This window comes from Schistocerca cancellata, chromosome 5 (assembly GCF_023864275.1).
Source record: "Schistocerca cancellata isolate TAMUIC-IGC-003103 chromosome 5, iqSchCanc2.1, whole genome shotgun sequence".
NCBI lineage: Eukaryota > Metazoa > Arthropoda > Insecta > Orthoptera > Acrididae > Schistocerca > Schistocerca cancellata.
Window position 1 is genome coordinate 584,476,568 of NC_064630.1, and position 24,179 is coordinate 584,500,746.

A 24,179-nucleotide genomic window follows, 5' to 3' on the forward strand; every position below is an offset into this window, starting at 1 on the left:
TCTGGCTGTTCCAGCTAGAATCTTTTTGAAAGAGGGAGCAGATGTCTACAAGATGATTGTGGGTGTGCACCAAAAATTATTTTCATAGTACATTTTTGAGCAATAAAAATTTTCTTTCTTAATGATGAGTTATCCCAGAATTTTGTTCCATGTGACATTACTGAATGAAAATATGCAAAATATGTCAATTTACTGACTTGTTTCTCTCCAAGTTTTGCCATGATTCTAAGTGCAAATGTGCCTGAACTAAGTTGTTTTAGGATTCCAAAATTTGCTTTTTCCAGTTTAAATTCTCATCAGTAAGGACATACTTTGGGTATCTGAGAACCACATAATCGCTGGATTAGAGAGTTACATATAAAAGGTGATGTTCAGTATCTTACTCTCACAGAAATAATGTGGGAAAAGGAGGAGTTATTACATGTATTAAGACGCAACACTTAGCTTTCAAACATGGTTGGATGAAACAGTAAGACTGAAACTGATGATGTTTTATTTGGTGAAGCTCAAAGCAAGAAAATAACTTTTTACCAAATAACAAATGTTCTCTCTAATCATAACACACATTTAGGTTAAATGTGATTATGCCTTATAGTGCAGATGCTCCTTAGTGGAAATCAGTTAGCATAATTAATGATTCCAGGACGATTTTCTTTTAAGAATGGTTTTCAAGAGATAATCTGGGATGAAACTTATAATGAACCAAATGCTAATACAAAATTTAATCTATTCCATGATAAATTCATAGAATTATTTGATAATTGCTTTCGATATTAGATAATCAGAAAGGATGTTAAAGAGCCATGTAAAAAAATCATGGATTACTTGAGGAATTAAAGTACCTTGTGAAAGAAAAAGGGAAATGTATCTGTTGGTAAGGACAAGTCGAGAACCTGCAGTAATTGCACACTACAAAAACTATTCAAAATTACTAAGACTAGTTACAAAAAAATCAAAGAACATGCACATAATGGCAGAGATCAGTAATTCAAACAATAGACTTAAGTGTATGCAGAATGTTGTGAAACAAGAATCAGGACCATTAGCCGTAGAACAGGGTAACATGACTGTTTAACTGAATGGAAGAGCTATAAATGATAGTTGCAGGGAGCAAACATATTCGCTAATCATTTCTTACATATAGTAGAAAGGTTAGGGACAAATAGCTCAAGAGAAAAATCACAAACGTACATTGAAAAAGCAGCCCTTATGAAATTCAGTCATTTGAATGTATTACCAACTTCTCAGTCTGAAATCAAGAAAATTATATATTCTCTCAAAAGTAAAAAGTCATCTATATTTGACAGTGTTTCCAATACAGTACTAAAAATTTGTTCCCATATAATAAACTCTGTCTTATCTGAAATATGTGTGCATCACTAACTCAAGCCATTTTTCCAGAGAGACTGAAATATGCCATTCTCAAACCCCTCCTAAAGATTTCTCAAGATTTTTGAAAAGGTAATGTATTTTAGAATAGTATCTCACCTGAGCAACAATAATATCCTCAGAAAATCACAGTTTGGATTTCAGAAGAGTTGTTCTACTGAGAATGTCATTTACATGTTCACTCACTTAATTTTACAAACATTAAATAATAAAATGCAGTTGATATTTTCTGTGACATGCCTAAGGCATTTGACTATGTGAATACAGCATTCTTGTAGATGAACTGAAGTTTTATGGGATTTATGGTATAGCTAACCCATGGATAATGCCATATCTAACCAAAAGAATGCAGAAAATTGTACTTAGTAATTCGATCCATGTAGTTTGGGGACATCATTTTGACTGGGAAGAGATCACATATTGGGTTCCCCAAGGTTCAGTCATAGGCCCCCTATTGTTCCTCATATAGATAAATGATCTTCTGTTTCATATACAATGGCCATAATTAATTCTTTTTGCAGACACTTTTTGATCAAAGAATGCATGCAGCAACAGAAGAAATGGTACACAAAGTTTTTAAAAGTATCATTGCCTGGTTTTCTGGGAAAGGTTTCATCCTAAATATTAAAAAGACACAATATATTTAGTTCTGCACATCTAGGGGTACATCTACATCTACATCTACATCTACATCTACATACTTACTCCGCAAGCCACCTGACAGTGTGTGGCGGAGGGTACTTTGAGCACCTCTATCAATTCTCCGTTCTATTCCAGTCTCGTATTGTTCGTGGAAAGAAAGATGGTTGGTATGCCTCTGTGTGGGCTCTAATCTCTCTGGTTTTATCCTCATGGTCTCTTCGCGAGATATACGTAGGAGGGAGCAATATATTGCTTGACTCCTTGGAGAAGGTATGTTCTCAAAACTTCGACAAATGCCCGTACCGAGCTACTGAGCGTCTCTCCTGCAGAGTCTTCCACTGGAGTTTATCTATCATCTCCATAATGCTTTCACGATCACTAAATGATCCTGTAATGAAGCGCGCTGCTCTCCGTTGGATCTTCTATATCTCTTCTATCAATCCTATCTGGTACGGATCCCACTCTGGTGAGCATTATTCAAGCAGTGGCCAAACAAGTGTACTGTAACCTACTTCCTTTGTTTTTGTATTGCATTTCCTTAGTATTCTTCCAATGAATCTCAGTCTGGCATCTGCTTTACCGATGATCATCTTTATATGATCATTCCATTTTAAATCACTCCTAATGCCTACTCCCAGATAATTTATGGAATTAACTGCTTTCAGTTGCTGACCTGCTATATTGTAGCTAAATGATAAAGGATATTTCTTTCTATGTATTCGCAGCACATCACACTTGTCTACATTGAGATTCTATAACATTCCCTGCACCATGCATCAATTCATTGCAGATCCTCCTGCATTTCAGTACAATTTTACAATTTTACAACCTCTTGATATACTACAGCATCATCCGCAAAAATCCTCAGTGAACTCCCGATGTTATCCACATGGTCATTTATGTATATTGTGAATAGCAACGGTCCTACTACACTCCCCTGCGGCACACCTGAAATCACTCTTACTTCAGAAGACTTCTCTCCATTGAGAATGACATGCTGCATTCTGTTATCTAGGAACTCTTCAATCCAATCACACAATTGGTCTGATAGTCCATATGCCCTTACTTTGTTCATTAAACGACTGTGGGGAACTGTATCGAATGCCTTGCGGAAGTCAAGAAACACGGCATCTACCTGGGAACCTGTGCCTATGGCCCTCTGAGTCTCGTGGGCGAATAGTGCGAGCTAGGTTTCACACGGTCGTCGTTTTTGAAACCCATACTTATTCTTACAGAGTAGATTTCTAGTCTCCAGAAAAGTCATTATACTCGAACATAATACGTGTTCCAAAATTCTACAACTGATTGACATTAGAGATATAGGTCTATAGTTCTGCACATCTGTTCGACATCTCTTCTTGAAAACGGGGATGACCTGTGCCCTTTTCCAATCTTTTGGAACGCTACGCTCTTCTAGAGTACTACGGTACACCACTGCAAGAAGGGGCGCAAGTTTCTTCGCGTACTCTGTGTAAAATCGAACTGGTATCCTATCAAGTCTAGTGGTCTTTCCTCTTTTGAGCGATTTTAATTGTTTTTCTATCCCTCTGTCATCTATTTTGATATCTACCATTTTATCATCTGTGCGACAATCTAGAGAAGGAACCACAGTGCAGTCTTCCTCTGTGAAACAGATTTGGAAAAAGACATTTAGTATTTCGGCCTTTAGTGTGTCATCTTCTGTTTCAGTACCATTTTGGTCACATAGTGTCTGGACATTTTGTTTTAATCCACCTACTGCTTTGACATAAGACCAAAATTTCTTAGGATTTTCTGCCAAGTCAGTACATAGAACTTTACTTTCAAATTCATTGAACACCTCTCACATAGCCCTCCTCACACTACATTTCGCTTCGCGTAATTTTTGTTTGTCTGCAAGGCATTGGCTATGTTTATGTTTGTTGTGAAGTTCCCTTTTCTTCCGCAGCAGTTTTCTAACTCGGTTGTCGTACCACGGTGGCTCTTTTCCATCTCTTACGACCTTGCTTGGCACATACTCATCTAATGCACATTGTACAATGGTTTTGAACTTTTTCCACTGATCCTCAACACTATCTGTACTTGAGACAAAACTTTTGTGTTGAGCTGTCAAGTACTCTGAAATCTGCTTTTTGTCACTTTTGCTAAACAGAAAAATCTTCCTACCTTTTTTAATATTTCTATTTATGGCTGAAATCATCAATGCAGTAACCGCTTTATGATCGCTGATTCCTTGTTCTGCGTTAACTGTTTCAAATAGTTCGGGGCTGTTTGTCACCAGAAGGTCTAATATGTTATTGCCATGAATCGGTTCTCTGTTTAACTGCTCAAGGTAGTTTTCAGATAATGCACTAAAACAATTTCACTGGATTCTTTGTTCCTGCCACCCATTATAAACATTTGAGTCTCCCAGTCTATATCTGGCAAATTAAAATCTCCACCCAGAACTATAACATGGTTGGGAAATCTACTCGATATATTTTCCAAATTTTCCTTCAGGTGCTCAGCCACAACAGCTGCTGAGCCAGGGGGCCTATAGAGACATCCAATTACCATGTCTGAGACTGCTTTAACTGTGACCTTCACTAAAATTATTTCACGTTTCGGCTCTCCATCAATTTCCTTCGATACTATTGCACTTTTTATCGCTATAAACATGCCTCCCCCTTCACTATCCAGCATGTCTCTGTGGTATACATTCCCATCTGAGTTTAGAATTTCATTACTGTTGACATCTGGTTTCAGCCAGCTTTCTGTCTCTAGTACTATGTGGGCATTGTGACCGTTTATTAATGAGAGCAGTTCTGGGACCTTTCTATAGACGCTCCTGCAGTTTACTATTAAAACATTAATATTGTTACTCCCTGTTGCGTTGTGCCTACTACTACCTTGTCACATCTCAGGAGGCATCTTGTCGGGCCTAGGGAGGGAATTATCTAACCTAAAAAACCCATATGTGCACTCCACACGTACTCCGCTACCCTTGTAGCCATTTCCTGCATGTGGTGCATGCCTGACCTATTCAGGGGGACCCTACATTTCTCCACCCGATAGCAGAGGTCGAGAATTTTGCACCCCAGATCTCCGCAGAATTGTCTGAGCCTCTGGTTTAAGCCTTCGACTCGGCTCCAAACCAGAGGACCATGATCGGTTCTGGGAACTATACTACAAATAGTTAGCTCAGATTCCACCCTGCGAGCAAGGCTTTCCGCCTTCACCAACTCCGCCAACCGCCTGTATGAACTGTGATGACCTCTGAACCCAGACGGCAAGAGTCATTGATGCCAACATGAGCAACGATTTGCAGTTGGATGCACCCAGTGCTCTCTATCGCCGCCGGCAGGGCCTCCTCCACATCTCAGATGAGACCCGCTGGCAAGCAGACCTTTCTGCTTTTTCCCTGAGGGGCTCCATCACCCACCTAACATTGGAGCTCCCAATCACTAATAAACCCCTCCCCCCTTGTGCCTGCTTGGACCTTGCTGAAGGAGCAGCCACATGTCCATTCACAGGCAGAGCGGGCGATGCCACATGGCCAGCATCCACATTGACCCTCCACCTCGTGTGCTGCGAATGCCGCTGAACCCGCCACTTCACTTGGAGAGGGGGTGGCCCAACCGTGCCCGGTACCCACGATGATAAGTGTAACACAGGGTGAGTCAATAATAAGTGATGTGGTTTTCATTCAATAATGTCACATGGAACCAGATTCTGGGGTAACTCATCATTAAGAAAGAACGTTTTCCTTGCTCAAAAATGTGCTGTAAGAATAATTTGTGGTGCACACCCACAATCATCTTGTAGACATCTGCTTAAGGAGTTGGGCATTCTGAATACTGCTTCATGGTATATTTATTCCCTCGAGAAGTTTGTCGTGAACAAACTTCAACAAACAAACGTAAAATGCACTTCAAAAGCAACAGTGATGTCCAGAATTACAATACGAGAAAGGAAAATAACATTCATTGCTACACGTGATGGTTGCCTTTAGCACAAAAAGGAATGCCAAATGGTGCAACCAAAATTTTAGGTAACTTCTCCAGTGATATAAAATGTCTGATAGACACCAAAATAAAATTTGTAAACAAACTGAGAAAGTCTCTCCTCGATAACCTGGTCTATTCTGTAGAAGTATATATGCATGTTCAGCATGTAGCCATATTGATGAATTAATTAGTAATGTGAATGTAAATGAATTGTTGTACATCATTAAAATTTATCAGGCAAATTATCTGTGGAACAGAAAATGAACTAACTAAGTAGCTTACAGCATGTCTAAGATCAGTCTCCATTTTGAGGAGACTGCGGTGGTTTATTTTCTGGATGGCTAGTGTGAAGAATCCATTCTCACATAGGTATGGAGAAGAGAACTGGATGAAGGCCTGCAAGGCTTCATCTGCCAGTCCTTGATAAACAGGACTGCAAATGGCTTAGAATTCTTCCAACTTCATTTATTGAAACTGTTCTTTAGCAGTCAAATCACATTTCAGTTCAATTCCATCCTACTGAATTTTATCAGGAAGTACATGCATATCAGTTGTGAAGAGTGATCTTGCTGACATCCTTCCAAAGACAATTGAAGAAAATAACGCTCGAAATCTTTTTGGAGCAGTTCTTGGTGCTCACTGCTGACGACTATCCATTCACTGACATCACACCATTGCTAATCTACAAGTTCATTTAATCAAGGGAATGATGAAAAGTTGGTAATGCGAACACCAGGTAAGCTAGGGAAAATATAAAGCTGTCATCAGACAATAAATGATGAACCTCAGTTTTCCCTTGGCTTAAAAGAAATAGTTCCTGATCTGATTTCAATTCAGACTGCCTGCTAAGCATATTGCCCTTCGAAAGCCACCATACTTGTGTGTGAAATATTAAAGGCTGTTGTTCAGCATTGAGAGAGATCTTTATAAAGGACTAAAAAAAAACAAGTATTCACAGCACCTGACTTATATTCACAGCACTTGACTTAATTTTATTAACTATGCAGATAGCTACTTTCACTGCAGTGTTCGGTTTCTCAATACAGTTTTGGAAGCTGGGGCTTGTCTGTGGATCATATAGTGAGAACCAGTAAGATTAGGAATTGTTTTTCTTTGGAAATACTTCCTCGCACTCTGTCAATAAAAAATACCCATAAACCTGTCCCAAGACAAAGCCGTTTCAATTGAAAATTCATTAAATTAATTGTTTCTAGGTTTTTATAAAACAGTAGTTCTTCCATTATTTTCTTCTCATCCACAAATCAACACTATACTATTAAGTGACACTGTTGAGCTATATCATTATTTTCTTCTCATCCACAAATCAACACTATACTATTAAGTGACACTGTTGAGCTATATCATTATTTTCTTCTCATCCACAAATCAACACTATAATATTAAGTGACATTGTTGAGCTGTATCAAAAGAATTATCACACAGCAAAACAAGAAATGAAAACGTTTTCAGTCTTTAACTAACTGTTGTTTCACATTCAGGACCATTTCTTAGATACTACACTGTGTACGGTTTTCTGAAAGAGATATCTTGTCCTCTTTTCACCGTCTCTCTTCTCAAGAAACACTTCTGGTTCCTTTAAGAATGCAAAGTTAAGTGTCACCAATAATATGAGTTTTTTGTGTTGCAAATTTCATTTAGAATCAGAGCCTCTGCTAGAAAATTCACCTTTGGTATCATTGCTATGGACACATTTTTATATGTGCTCTTTCGTACTCTAACATTTTTGACGCTGATTTAATGCATGAAGTAGATGGTCAACTTCCCACTTCTTTTATACCAGGTGACTTACTTGAGATTCGCTGCTGATCTTCTTTGCTGGCTAGCTGGCTGCTGCAAAACTCTCTTGACTTTGTCTCCGTAGAATGATGGTAGGTACAGGAATATTTAAGCCTCTCTCTCTACTTGTGAAATAAGTAGATACGCAAACATTACTTTTCGTTAACCAACGGTATATTTGAACTCCATACAGAATAAAATTCTCACTTTCCACGTACATATATGACTTCCAGCAAGTCACTCACTCTGTCCAATGTCAGAAACAAATTTAATTACATTTATAAAAGAGTTGGCTTAATAACCATGACTCTACTTCACATGAATCATAAAATAAGTCTTGCTCTAACAACGAGATTACTTTTTCAACTGCTCTTCTTTCACATAACAATAGTCAATGACACAACTGGCACAGAGCTACATAAAAACTCCATGGTTCTTCCTCTAAAACATGTATGGATTGCCCGACAAGCACTTGTCGGTGCCGTTCGACGGCCGTGTCTACTTTCTTCTCGCGACTGATTTTAAACCTGCACAGTCAAACATGTGATGTGCAGTAGGTAGGATTTTACCATCCCACACTTGTATCTAGAATATTGTATGTTTGAGATGGTAGAAGGCTGAGTGGTTCTAGAATTTACACAGAAATTCTCGAATCACTACATATAACCCCCCCCCCACCTCCCCCCCATCCCCCCCGCCCCCCCCCCCCCCCTCCCCGGATTGAACATGCGATATTTTATACATAATCATTACACACCTTATATCACACATAATAACATTTTATACTTCGACAGTATACATTTCTTTTCTTTCAATAACTGTGAACAATCTCTCTCCGCCTCTTTGCTATTCATTCTTATTTTAGTGTTTCGACACATGAGTTATCTATTTTCTATTTTTATTTTTTTGTTCTACCTTCTTCCTAGTATGTGTTATTTTAAGTAGTTGTAGGTTGGAGGAACTCTGGGAGAAATAAAAGTGTTCTTTTGATACTCATTTGTTTCTACTAAACATAATAATGCTAGTCATTCATAGAATTTACAATCCCCGGAATAATTTCTATAAAATTTGTGACTTTTGTCATGATACTGTCCCCTTCTCCTAGAATCAGCACCTATTTCTTGCTTGGGGGTTGACCTTATGAGAGCACTTTCTCTTTCCATTCTGATAGGTACGCCCCTTATAAAATATCCCTATTTTTTAGGCCACAGGTCATCCTATCTCCACGTAGGTACTCCTGTCCTTTATACTTAGTGAATTCTGGGTACGCCTCGCTTATCCTTTCTGAGTAGGCCTCACAGTTCATTACCATAGTATACATTTCTATGTCTAACATAATTAAGTATTTTCTGGTAAAGATATAAATCTATCTTGAGCTTCACATTTATTCTTTAATACATCATTTACTCCCTAGAGTCCTCATCTACTTATCAACTTCTATACTTTCAATAGACATTATGTCAACATATACTATTCATGTCCCACTATCCTTCAATTCATTTGAGTATTTATTATACTGACTTTAAGTGATCATCATGATTAACATTCTCCCCTGCTTTTGTTTTCTCTCTTTGCTCATGCCTGTTTCTTAGTTTATATACACCTTTTCTTATGTATATTCATTGTAGAACCGTCATAGCTTCCTATATACATGTGCATATTTCTAGATGTACCCACATTTTCCCCTACAACACTTGGTGGTTCGCACATCATGACAGGCTTTCTAGTCTGTAATTGTATGTTTGTCTTAGTGTATACTTATGTATGAGGATGTGTGTTCGTGTAGTCTGATTCTTCAACCTTCTTATCTCAAGATAAGATGTAGGTTATTGGGAACCACAGAAATAAGGAAGGACTTCAGTGATAGAAGTTTATGAATGTGGAAAGAGGGAAAAGATAGACAGGTCCTCAAGATGAGAAGTAAGAAAGGAAAAAGCATATGTGGATGCTAGGATCGAAGAAGAGAAAGAAGATAGCCCCAAAGACAGGAAGCCCTTCCCACCCCCCTTCCCCAGGATCCCTACCTCTCAGGTATGGAGTGAGACGCCGCAGGAGGTTTGGTGTTAAATCATCTCCTACAGAAGGGACTTGTACAAGCTTCATTGTCGAAGTCCCCGAAGGAAATCCTAGCAACCCTATGGAAATAGCAAGTGATGAAGAATCAGGCACACTTGTTTGTGAGGGTTGTTTGAAAGGTGTGCTGTGTGTTTTGTGTCAGTCATGGTTTATCTGCTCGTGTAAATCAGGCTTTTTATCTACAGTACCCACCTCTTTCAAAATTAATACAAACACTCCCATCTATATCATATCTCATAAAAGGTATAAAATACTCTATACAAAATAGAAACAAAATAGAAAAGCTATACATTTCAGTATCACAGTTGTTTAACTAGTCACATCATGTTATATTATCTATAAATATAAAAATAATCTATTCAGTTTATTTTGTCTAGATATCACTTATTTTTGGTGTTTTCTTAAGTTGTTCTCTATTTTATAGTCATATTCGGTTTTCTAAGCAATAAGACTCCAGGATAGTTGTAGATTTTAGAGGATAGATCACAGAATAGTTTAAGATTTTAAAGGAATTCTGTGCAAGAAACTATTTGGAAAAAACATCAAAAACAACTTGGGATCCTAAGGTCGTCACTTTGCCTGTTAACTCAGAATGTTAATGTCCCTGGGGGATAAACAATTTTACATCTTTTATATGGTATTTCCCCTTCTCTGATCCAGTTGTGGGATCTACTTAAAAAAATGTCTTAGGATGGATCACCATTTGTACCCAGTATAGTCCCTCATATTTTTGGAAAAACTTCTGGGTCTCTTTCTTCAGAGACGAGCTTTGAAGATGTTATTTTATAAGGACCAGGTCATTGACTTGGTACTGAGGTTCTAGAACTTTTTCGTTATGCTTACTTACTCTTTGTTGTGCTTCAACTAAATTCTTATAAACTATTTCCTGATTCACTTCATAATCTACACTCAGTTGTTTAGGCCAATTAAAACATTTAATTAGAGGGTCTCTTGTAAAAGGTTTTCCTATAACTTTTACAGGTGTAAACCCAGTCAATAAATGGGGTAACTTACTTATGATAAGTTCAAAGTCTTTAATTTTTTTTTTTTTTTTTTTTTTTTTTTTGCTCACGGTGTATGTTTTCTGTTGTAGTAAGTATGACATAATTTTACAATTTCCTTCAGTACTCATTCACATGGGTTTGATGACAGGTTATAATTGGATATTAACACTTGTTGAATACTGTCCCATGCTAGGAATTCTCTAAATTTGTTACTCACAAATTACCGTCCTTTATCCATAAGAAACAGTTTTGGTTTACCTACTTCTAGGAAGTATTGACTATGTAGACTTTCCCGGCGTATTAGTATATCAAATTCTTGTCAGGTTTCCAGCTGTATCAAACTGTCATCTGAGCACAATATTTCAGCGGTCCACCTGGCCGCCATCATCAGGTGAGAAAAGCTACGCTGCTCTCGCCGATAACTGATTCCACTCGCAAATGAGTGCACCTTTATATGCATCGGAAGTACAACGGCGCATGCGCTACATACAGTGTGCATGCGCTCAATCATTCCTGCTGCCCCCTGGCACCAAAAAGAGTTGCAGCGCCTCCAGTGCTGAATACTGTCAAAAACGATGTATCATTACAAATGATTATTCATAGCCAGCCGGTTCAGATGTTGTTGTTTCTTCATGTCTGATAAAACAGGATTCCACATTTTAATAGCACTTATCCATCATCATGATTAATGATATTATATGCTAGTCTGATTTCAACAGATTCTTTTAGAACACAATCCCAATACCTTGAAGCATTTGCAACTGCTTGTGTCTCATTATATAGCATGTGTCCTGTGTCCCTCTGTGAGGCAATGCTCAGCCACAGCAGATTTTTCTGGTTGTAATAATCGCGTATGGCAATGATGTTCAATAAACCTATCGTTGGTGGTAGAAATAGTTTGCCCAATCTAAATTTTCCCACACTCACAAGGTATTTTGTAAATGCCAGACTTCCACAAACCTAAATCATCTTTGACAGATCCAGAAAGTGCTCGAATCTTAGCTGGTGGATGAAAAACACATCTGATCTCATATTTCTTTAAAAGTCTACCTATCGTGGTGGACACATTTCCAGCATACGGAACAAAGGCTACAGACCTAAAGCTGTCGTCAGAAGGGTCAGGTGGAGGTCCAAACACAAAAACACATTGAATTTGTCAATCCATGTAGCCGTTATTATTGAACTCTTCCTTAAGATGTTGCAGCTCCTGTGGTAAATTTTCAGCATCTGAGACAGCATATGCTTGTTTAACCAAGGTCCGAAGGACTTCTGTATGTTGAAAAGGTGGATGGCAGCTGGTAGCATGTAAATACCTGTTGGTATGAGACAGTTTTCTGTAAATCCTGTGTCCAAGACTTCCGTCTACTTTTCTATGAACTAGTACATCCAAAAAAGGTAACTTTCTCTCCTTTTCAATTTCCATCATGAATTTGATGTTTGGATGAAGACAATTAAAATGGTCCAATAACCGGTGCAAAGAGTCTATTCCATGTTACCATGCAGCAGGAATGATTGAGTGCCTGCGCACTGTATCTAGCGCATGCGCTGTTGTACTTCTGATGCATATAAAGGTGCAGTCATTTGCGAGTGGAATCAGTTATCAGCAAGAGTAGCGTAGCTTTTCTCACCTGATAATTACGGCCAGGTGGACTGCTGAAATATTGTGCACAGATGACAGTTTGATCCAGCTGGAAACCCGACAAGAATTTGATATCCTAGGAAGTATTGTTGTAAACACTGTACAACCATTTGCATATTTGCTTTTTTAATAGGATATAGTTTAACATATTTTGACCAGCATTCTATGATAACCATAATATATGGTATTCCTCCCTTTCCTTGTGGAATTGGTCCATAAAGTCTGCTGCTGTGAGGTCATGTAATGACTTATGAATAATAGGATACATTTTGTGTTTCACGTGAGTATTATTCTCTTTTCTTTCTGGCAAATCAAAGATGCTATTCTATGCCCTAGCTTCTTCTACACTTTTTGATTCCAAAGTATCCGTATCTGTATGAACATACCACACAAGTTCATCTCGTATTACCTTGGGAATGCATAAGCGCCAACACTGTGAGGTTATGCTGCCTCTCCAAAACAAGTTATGATCAGTAATTTTCCATTTTCGTAATTGATTAGGAGGTAATGAGTTCTGGATACACATAGGAAATCTGTTTGTGAAATAGGGATCTTGATGGATATTTTCTGTTATTCTTTGAGCCATTCCCTTTACTCTGATGTTCGGATATTCTGCTGACATAAAATTAATGGCAAAAATAATGCCAGGTCCTTCTGTACGTTTCAATTCTTCCAACCCTATGGGTAACCTAGACAAAGCTTCAGGTACAATACTTTTGGGACCTTTTACATATCATATCTTAATATTATATTCCTGTAGAAAAAGCATCCATCGCATTAACCTACTGTGTAATAATTGCCTACTCATCAGAAAGGATGAAGCTTGATGATCTGTATAAACATGGATTTCTGATCCCCATACTAGTGTTTGAAATTTTTGAATACTCCATACAATCGCCAATTGTTCCTTTTCAGTAGCTGTGTAATTTAGTTCCTGCTTATTTATACTATGGCTAGCATAAGCTATGGTTCTGTGTTCTACATTATTTGTATCCCATTCTCTTTGGAACAGTTCGGCAGCAACCCCATAATCATATGCATCTGTTGACAATTTAAATGGTTTGCCCATAACTGGATGGTGTAATACCGGTGATTCAACAAGTGCTCTTTCAATGTTTTCAAACGCATCATTTGCACCTTGATCCCAAGTCCACGGTACTCCCTTTTATAACAAACATAAAATTCTTGGGTCATTTAGCTTTTGCCCTCGCACATACCATCTATAGTACATGGCCACACCTATAAATCATTTAATTGTCTTTCATCCCTGGGGTGCGGATATTCTTTGATAGCTTTGATGTGTTCTGTGTCCAGTCTGATTCCCTGTAATCCTATAATATGCTTTAGACAGCTTCACCATAATACCTTTCTCTTTAAATTTTTTTCGTAGTCTTGCACAAGGTTAGACAATATTCCTCCCAAGTATCCTAACAAGGATATCGTCTATGTATATTATCAAATCCTTCAATAAATCTCTCCCTAGTGCGTCATCTAATGCATGTATAAATACAGACATAGAGATATTAAGTCTGAATGGCAATATATGGAAATGATATGATTTCTCATCAAACGAAAATGCTGTATACTTTTTGGATGTAATTTTATTTGCCAATATCCCACAGTCAAATTCACTGTGCTAAAGAACCTTGCCTTTTCAAATTTGGATAACAGTCCATCAATATTAATTGGTCGGTCTTTCTCTGTTTCTATATGTTGATTCAATGTACGAGCATCTAGAACTAATCGTACCCCATCTGTAGCTTTCTTAACCATGACCAGGGGATCATTCATTACACTGGACTTTGTTCTAAAATATTATTATCAATCATTTTGTTGATTTCATCCCTAACTGCTACCTTCAAATTCACTGGTATTGGATACAGTTTACAAAATATTGGAGTGTCATCCTTGATTTTGAACTTACAGATATAGTCACTGATGTTACCCGGACAGTTGGAAAACACTACTTCATACTCCATTAAAATTTTATATAAATCTTGCCTTTGTTGATCGGTTAATATTAGGGATTCATTAATTTTATCATGTATATCAGTTCTATGTGTTCCTTGATCTACATTATTAATCTTTGGTGACGATTGTGCTGTAGCTGTTAATCGCAGACACTGTCACTCATTTGTTTGTTTACCAATGTAAATATCTGTCATAAATGACCCCCAACATCTACTGTCCCCTCTGCCAAAACAAAGAAGATTTTCTTCAAAGTTTGAGATGACTTTAAACTCTAATAACCAATCTGAACCAAGCAATACATCTCTATTAATATTCTCAACTATTAATAGTGTTTGACGAAATAATATATTTCCAATATTGTGATTCACTTGAATTGCATAGTTCACACGTTTACTTTTTGTTCCTGTTATACCGACTATGTATACTCCAGTCACTGGCATCAGTGGTAAGTGCTATTTATTCTGTATCGAGATAAAGAACGTGTTTGAGATGAATGATACCTCACTCCCTCAATCTATAAATACACTCCTGGAAATGGAAAAAAGAACACATTGACACCGGTGTGTCAGACCCACCATACTTGCTCCGGACACTGCGAGAGGGCTGTACAAGCAATGATCACACGCACGGCACAGCGGACACACCAGGAACCGCGGTGTTGGCCGTCGAATGGCGCTAGCTGCGCAGCATTTGTGCACCGCCACCGTCAGTGTCAGCCAGTTTGCCGTGGCATACGGAGCTCCATCGCAGTCTTTAACACTGGTAGCATGCCGCGACAGCGTGGACGTGACCCGTATGTGCAGTTGACGGACTTTGAGCGAGGGCGTATAGTGGGCATGCGGGAGGCCGGGTGGACGTACCGACGAATTGCTCAACACGTGGGGCGTGAGGTCTCCACAGTACATCGATGTTGTCGCCAGTGGTCGGCGGAAGGTGCACGTGCCTGTCGACCTGGGACCGGACCGCAGCGACGCACGGATGCACGCCAAGACCGTAGGATCCTACGCAGTGCCGTAGGGGACGGCACCGCCACTTCCCAGCAAATTAGGGACACTGTTGCTCCTGGGGTATCGGCGAGGACCATTCGCAACCGTCTCCATGAAGCTGGGCTACGGTCCCGCACACCGTTAGGCCGTCTTCCGCTCACGCCCCAACATCGTGCAGCCCGCCTCCAGTGGTGTCGCGACAGGCGCGAATGGAGGGACGAATGGAGACGTGTCGTCTTCAGCGATGAGAGTCGCTTCTGCCTTGGTGCCAATGATGGTCGTATGCGTGTTTGGCGCCGTGCAGGTGAGCGCCACAATCAGGACTGCATACGACCGAGGCACACAGGGCCAACACCCGACATCATGGTGTGGGGAGCGATCTCCTACACTGGCCGTACACCACTGGTGATCGTCGAGGGGACACTGAATAGTGCACGGTACATCCAAACCGTCATCGAACCCATCGTTCTACCATTCCTAGACCGGCAAGGGAACTTGCTGTTGCAACAGGACAATGCACGTCCGCATGTATCCCGTGCCACCCAACGTGCTCTAGAAGGTGTAAGTCAACTACCCTGGCCAGCAAGATCTCCGGATCTGTCCCCCATTGAGCATGTTTGGGACTGGATGAAGTGTCGTCTCACACGGTCTGCACGTCCAGCACGAACGCTGGTCCAACTGAGGCGCCAGGTGGAAATGGCATGGCAAGCCGTTCACAGGACTACATCCAGCATCTCTACGATCGTCTCCATTGGAGAATAGCAGCCTGCATTGCTGCGAAAGGTGGATATACACTGTACTAGTGCCGACATTGTGCATGCTCTGTTGCCTGTGTCTATGTGCCTGTGGTTCTGTCAGTGTGATCATGTGATGTATCTGACCCCAGGAATGTGTCAATAAAGTTTCCCCTTCCTGGGACAATGAATTCACGGTGTTCTTATTTCAATTTCCAGGAGTGTATGATAAACTTGGAATTTTCCACTGTTCCTGCTATTATAGGTTGTGGGTTATCAGTGGCTATGCTTGGTTCTTCAAGCAGCAACCATTCCTTTGCGGGTATTTTGTGTGTAAAATTAACATACTTATATGGAACCATGCCCCCTAATGTATATCCACAACATGGGCCCTGGCCATGGATCCAGGTCGAACAATGATTTCCTCATTACTACTAATTATGGGTTGGTTACCATAGTGAGGTACTACATTCCCATTTTGTATTTTGTTGTGACTCACCGATCATTCAAAGTGCCGCCGCGCAATTATGCGCGTCCTCTACATGTGGCGCTGTCTGCCAGCCATGCAGCAGCCGCACCACCTAAGCAGCCAGCCAGCCAGCGGCTGCTAAAACTGGACTCAGTGCTCATTCGAATGTTACTGTGTTCACATGTCTTGCTTTGTCAACTTGCTCAGTGATTTATATGTGTTGTGTCGTTTTGAAATATATGTGTTCAACTTGACGTTATAACAATTGGCAACGAGGTAGTGGATTTTTCCTTTTCATCGTTGACCCACAGATTTCCATGGCTACTGTCAAGCAACTATTGCAAGGTCTCATTGAACAGCAAACACTTCTAAAATCGGTGATTCGCGATTTTGTCATGGCATCAAATGCGGGGCGTTTCTTGTCGTTGTCTATACCTCTTTTTCCTCCTTACGATGAGACGGCGGAAGACTGGTCTGATTAAGAAAAACGCCTTCGACAGCACTTCTTGGCATTTCATGTCACGGACGAACAAACATGTAAGTCTCTGTTCCTTTCATGGATTTCACCTCAAATGTATCGGTTGCTGTCGCAAATTGGCTCCTTTGAAAGATCCTGCATCTTTGTCCTTTGCTGAAATGTGCTCACTTCTGTCTGTCTATTTTCAAAAGCAAATGCATGTGGTAGCCTCTCGTGTTGCCTTTTATCGTTGTCAAAAATAACCGCATCAATCCTATCGCACTTAGGCTGCTGAACTTCACGGCTTCTGTCGAAAGTGTCAATTTGTTACTGACGTTCCCAAAGAATCCTATGCCGATTCCATGGTACGGGATGCTATTATCCGGTCGGTGCCCAACAAAGAAGTTTGGTAATGTGCCCTTTAGTTGGCAAATCTGACTCTAGATGAAGTCCTATCCATCGCACAGTCTTTTGAAATTTCTCGCGCCACTAGGACGCAAATAGAGGCATAGGGTGACGTCGGGGAAATACAACCTCTGTGCACTGTTGACGACGCGTTTGGTGTGTCCCCGCAGGCCGACGTGGCTGCAATACGCTCCCACGCACAGCCTCGGCCTAACCGTAAACAACCCACTAAGAAACTGCAGCAAAACCCCCGGAAACTTCCGTCATGTCCGCGGTGTTTCACAAAACATTCACGGGAGGACTGTCCCAAACATTGGGCCATATGTCACAATTGCAAAAAGAAGGGTCATGTGTCTGCCATTTGCAAATCTGACCACATACATGATGTTCATAGCCGTGATGCTGATTCTGCTTCTGTGTTGTCCGTCAATTGCACTTCTTCCCTTTCAGGGAAGTTATTCCTCACTGTCCAAATCCTTGGTCGGGATGTTCGCATGCAGGTGGATACTGGTTCTGCTGCCACTATAATTAATTCTCAGACGTATCTTCAGTTGGGTTCTCCACTCCTATCACCTGTCACTCGGTAATTACAGACGTACAATAAACCGAAGATTTCTCTCTTGGGACAATTTAATGCTGAGGTATCTTACAAATCCATCGTTTGCACTGTTCCCATATTCGTGGTTGAGCAGAGTAATGCAGAGAATCTTTATGGTTTCAATGCCTTTTGCGTTTTTGGGTTCTCCATAGATGACTCTGTCAATATCGTCTCTGATGCTGTTCCTTATGCTGAATTGGATTCCCTGTCGACGACATTTTCATCCCTTTTTTCTCCTGGGTTAGGCCGTGCAAAAGACTTTGAAGCTCATATCATGCTCAAACCCACTGCTCGGCCTAAGTTTTTTTCAGGCTCGGCCCATTCCTGTGACACTTCGTGAACAGGTAAAACGGGAGCTGGATCGTCTCACTGCTTCAGGGGTCTTGCTTCCTGTCACTTGGTCCTCTCCTGTTGTTGTCGTTGCTAAGCCAAATGGTGATATTCGTCTCTGTTGCGATTTCAAAGCCACTGTAAATGCGCAATGCCTTATCGACACTTACCCTACGCCCCGACCTGAAGAATTGTTCACTAAACTTGCGGGAGGGCAGTATTTTTCTAAAATTGACCTGTCAGAAGCTTTTCATCAACTTCCTCTCAACGCTGCTTCCCGGCAGTTTCTGGTCCTTAACACACCTTTCGGCCTCTATCAATACCATCGATTGCCATTCGGGGTTGCCAGTGCCCATGCTCTCTTTCAGCGATTCTTGGAACAATTATTGCTCTCATTCCTGGGTGTATAAATTTCATGGACGACATTGTTGTCTCTGGCTCCGCCACTGGAGAACATCTTCAGAACCTCCACACACTTTTTCATGTCTTACAGACTGCCGGTCTTAAGTGTAATCTTCCAAAATCACAATTTTTTCAGGCATCTGTCACGTACTTGGGGTTTCAACTCTCTCGGGATGGTATTCGTCCGCTTCGGCAAACTGTCACTGCGATCGATGCCCTTCCTTGCCCTACATCTGTTAAGGAACTGCAGGCCTTCTTGGGGAAAATAGCATACTATCACAGGTTTTGCCGTCTGCTGCGTCGGTGGCTGAGCCGTTGCATCGCCTGTTGCATAAAAACTTGCCTTTTCACTGGTCCGCTTCATGCGATGCGGCTTTCCAGAAATTGAAGACTATGCTGAAACAGGCCCCATGGCTGACTACTTATCGACCTGGCCAACATCTTGTTCTTGCCATCAACGCCTCTCAATATGGGATCGGTGCAGTCCTTGTGCACCGTTTTTCTGACGCCTCTGAACAACCCATTGCTTATGCCTCCAAAATGCTCACGGATACCCAACAAAAGTATTCTCAAATTGAAAAAGAAGCTTTGGCCATTATTTATGCTCTTCATAAGTTTGGTGTTTTTCTCTATGGATCCAAATTTCATCTTGCTACGGATCACAAACCGCTTGTTTCCTTGTTTCATCCATCATCGTCACTTCCCGACAAGGCTGCACACCGCCTCCAGCATTGGGCTCTTTACTTGTCTCGTTTCAATTATGAGATTCATTTCCGGCCGACGGCTCAACATGCAAATGCTGATGCACTGTCTCGCCTTCCCATGGGTCCTGATCTGGAATTCGAGAGGAACAAACTTTTGTGTTTCCACCTGGATGTTGCCGAGCAGCGGGTTGTAGACAGATTCCGCATTACCGGGGACCAGCTGGTGGCTGCTACGGGTTCTGATCCTACCCTCTCCCGGGTTTTATGCTGTATTCAGAAGGGTTGGCCACATTGTCTGTCTGCTAAGATTTCTGACCTGTTGTGGAAATACTACGTTTTGCGCTACCGCCTCACGGCTAGGGATGGTGTTATCCTCCTTTCCACCGACAATGCTTTGTCGTGTGTTGTGGTACCTGCGTGTTTGTGTGCTTCGGTCTTGTGCCTCCTTCACCAAGGGCACTGGGTGTCTCTTGCACGAAATGTCTGGCGTGCCGTCATGTGTACTGGCCTGGCATCGACTCTGAAATAGCACACATGGTCGCTGTCTGCGGCCCTTGTGCGTCACAGACCGTCGCCCCGCCGTCATCTTTGTCACCATGTGCTTCGCATGGGACGCCCTGGGAGCGCATTCATGCTGACTTCGTGGGACCTTTTTTAGGTACCTATTGGCTCCCCGTAATTGACTCCTACTCTAACTTTCCTTTCATTGTCCGTTGCACGTCGCCTATCACCGTGGCAACCACAAGTGCCCTCGCCCGCATTTTTTCTTTGGAAGGCCTTCCCTCTACTCTTATTACTGATAATGGTCCACAATTTGCCTCTTCTGAATTTGCGGATTTTTGTGCTCGTCACGGCGTTATGCATGTCACGGCCCCTCTGTTCCATCCACAATCAAATGGTGAGGCTGAACGACTGGTTCGCACATTTAAAGCTCAAATGCGGAAACTCCTGACTTCTTCTGCTGCTGATGATGTGCTTCTCCTGTTTCTGGCTTCTTACCGTTTCACCCCCATGGACAACGACAGCCCGGCTGAGCTCTTACGTGGCCGACAGCCCCACACGCTATTTCATCTTCTGCGGCCTTCCACCTCATGGTCCACCTCATGGTCGCGAGTGCCTTTACTTGGCCGGTTCACCGCCGATGACCTTGTCTGGGTATGGGGAAATGGCAGACAGCCAAAATGGAGTCCAGGCCGGATCTAACGACACCATGGCCGACTCCTGTATGAAATGCAGACGGACATGGGTGTTGCAGTGCGTCATTCAGACCAGCTTCGGCCTCGTGTGCTGCCAACGCCTGTTCCGAATGCCGCTACACCATCTTTGGCTCTACCTGATGCTCAGGATCTTGGCATCTCTCATTACTCACAACACAGCCCTCTCACCATCATCTCGGTGCCAGTACAAGAACGGACACCACCAGGAGACGTGCCCATGTAGGAACCGGGTGACCATCATCTGTCGAAGCCAACCTACTCGTCTCCTTCTCCTATGGACGCCAGCACATGGCCCATGTCTCCTGTTATATCAACTGGACTTGTTGCAACGGGCAGATTGGTTCACGGGGCCCCAGCAGATTCGACCCCTACGTCTCCTGTCATCTTGACCCGTTATCATCGGGGACACTTCCGTCCATAGGGGAAGCCTCCTCCTCAAGACTTTACGGCCAGTCAAACAACTCCTATGGACGTTAGCACTCTACAGGCCACCTCCATCAAGACCAGTGCAAAAATTTCAAAGGGGGGAAAAGTGTTGTGACTCACCGATCATTCAAAGTGCCGCCGCGTAATTACACACGTCCTCTACATGCGGCTATGTCTGCCAGCCATGCAGCAGCTGCGCCACCTAAGCGGCCAGCCAGCCAGTGGCCACTAGACTTGGACTCAGTGCTCATTCGAATGTTACCGTGTTCACATGTCTTCCTTTGTCAACTTGCTCAGTGATTTATATGTGTTGTGTCATTTTGAAATATATGTGTTCAACTTGACGTTATAACATATTTTTAGGTTGCTCAGTACAAATTCTTGAGGAATTACTGGATTTAAATTTGATTGTAGATGTTTCTTTTGATAATTATTGTTACGACTTTTCTGATTGTAGTGGTGTACTTTTGCTACATTTGTCTCATGCTTTTTAAAGTTATTACCGATATTTCTTTTATAGTTTGAACTTTCACCTTGGTGTAAAGTTTCATTGGGATCCGTATTTATCTCATTCAGTGCGTCCATAAAACATAACAACTCATCTATCGTTTTCCAACTACTACATAAGATGTCTTTTGTGGCATAGGTGGGCAATCGTCTAATTAAAATACATACCAATCCCTCTTCTTCTGTTGGCTTATCTAAATACTTTGCTAGTGTTAAATGCCAATTGAAATATTTCCTCATAGTACCCCAAATATTATTGTAATATTTTGGGTCCCACAGATCTGATATCAACTTTTCTTGGGCACTGACAGACCAGTATTTCTCTTTAAATTTTTTTTTAAGTCCTCCCAAGAGCAAAAATTCTCAATATTTCCCATTCTCCATTCTGAGGCTTCCCCTAGAAGGTACCCCACAGCAAATTCAGTTTTCTCAGAATCTTCCCATTTTTTTGGTAATGCTATTTTAAATCTTTTTAAGAAATATGTCAGCTGTACATCTCCTTCTGGCTTAAATTTAGGGAATTGTCTAGATAACCCTGAATTAGCCCCCCATTGTAAATCAGTCACAGCTTCACTAGTTAACACCACATTAGGTGACGTTACCCTTTTTTCTACTTCACCCTGAATAACCTTGAATTCTCTCCACAAGTTGCCTATACGCTTCCTGGTATCACTAAGTTCGGAAGACAGAATAGGTGATATGTTGCTGGAGGTTATTCTCTCAGTAACTTTTCGATCTATAATTTCTTCAGATTGTTCCTCCAAACTACTTACATTTATGGTATCAGAGTTTGTTATTTTCTCTTTGAAATTTCCTTCTACATTATCTACTCATGTACTGACACCTGTAATTTGCAACTGAATAATCGGTATTAATTCATTATTGTTATTTACACTCTCTTTCAAAGTATTGAATCCCTGCTTTATAGCATTAAACTTAGCATTGCACACGTTTTCAGAATATCCTAAATTTTCATTAATTTTGGATTCCATATTATTTCATCTGTCCTCAATGTTAAAATTCTAACCTTTTTGATAAATGTTGGAAATTGTCATACTGTTTCTGACTAAGGTCAGTAAAAATTTGATTTACATGAATGGTCAAGGAATTAGTCAATTCATTCTTTAAATCTATTTTTAAATTCTCTACTCGAATATTTAATGCATCAAATTCAGTCTTAAGAGCACCCATGCCTTGGCATGGATTACTAAATTCTTTGCTTTGCGAGTCGACTTTAGCATTTAGCAAACCTAGATTTGTCACTTGACTATTTAGAGTTTCACTCTGGGCATTTAGAGTTTCCCTCAGAACATTCAAAACTTCACTCTGGGTACTTACTTGAGAATTTACCAAGCCTAGTACTTTACTTAGAGTTGCACTTTGAGCTTTGATTAAATTTACCAACTCAGCCCAGACAGGTGTTTCTTTGCTAACTCTCATAGCCATAGCTGGGTCTTGAGTTTCTCCAACTTGTTGTAAATTTTCCATACTTTTAAATGCTTTAGCTCTCTTAATAATTTAAATCTAACTTTAAATATGATAATTACACAAATAAAAGGTCACTCAACAGTATGTGAGTGTGTGGATGTAGAGGCAACGGTGAACACCAGCTGGTGCTGGTGGCGTTGGATGTAGGTTGGTTTCCGCGTCTGTGACCCGGCGATGTGTGTGAGAGATGTATACTCCCCGCACTGGATCTTCTTGGTTGAAGCGTTCTATGTGTATTCCTTCTTAGACAAATGTGTTGAAATCTTTCTTGCTGTTTTATGGTTGTGAATTTTCCATGTCTTCATCATTTTTCATTCTAATTTTGCTTCTTTGGATTCTTGAACATATTCCAACGTATCAGAGTAAATCCCTAATCGTGTTATGTTTGGTTGCTGGGGCAACACATAACAACTTATTCTCTAGTTTTTGACTTAAAATTTCCATTCTCTCAAGTCCTTTCACACAGGTCGCCACGTTCTAAGATTTTTGATGCTGATTTAAAGGTTGAAGTAGACATATAAACTTCCCACTTCTTTTGTGCGAGGTGACTTACTTGAGATTCGCAACCGATCTTCTTTGCTGGCTAGCTGGCTGCTGGAAAACTCTCTTGACTTCGTCTTCGTAGAATGATGCTAGATACGGGAATATTTAAGCCTCTCTCTCTACTTGTGAAGTAAGTAGATATGCAAACATTACTTTTCGTTAACCAGCGGTGTATTTGAAGTCCATACAGAATAAAATTTTCATTTTCCACATACATATATGACCTCCAGCAAGTCACTCACTCTGTCCAATGTGAGAAACAAATTTAATTACATTTATAAAAGAGTTGGCTTAATAACCATGACACTATTTCACATGAATCATAAAATATGTCTTGCTCTAACAAGGCTGGATTAAGAGTTCATGAGATTACTTTTTCAACTGTTCTTCTTTCACATAACAATAGTCAATGACACAACTGGCACAGAGC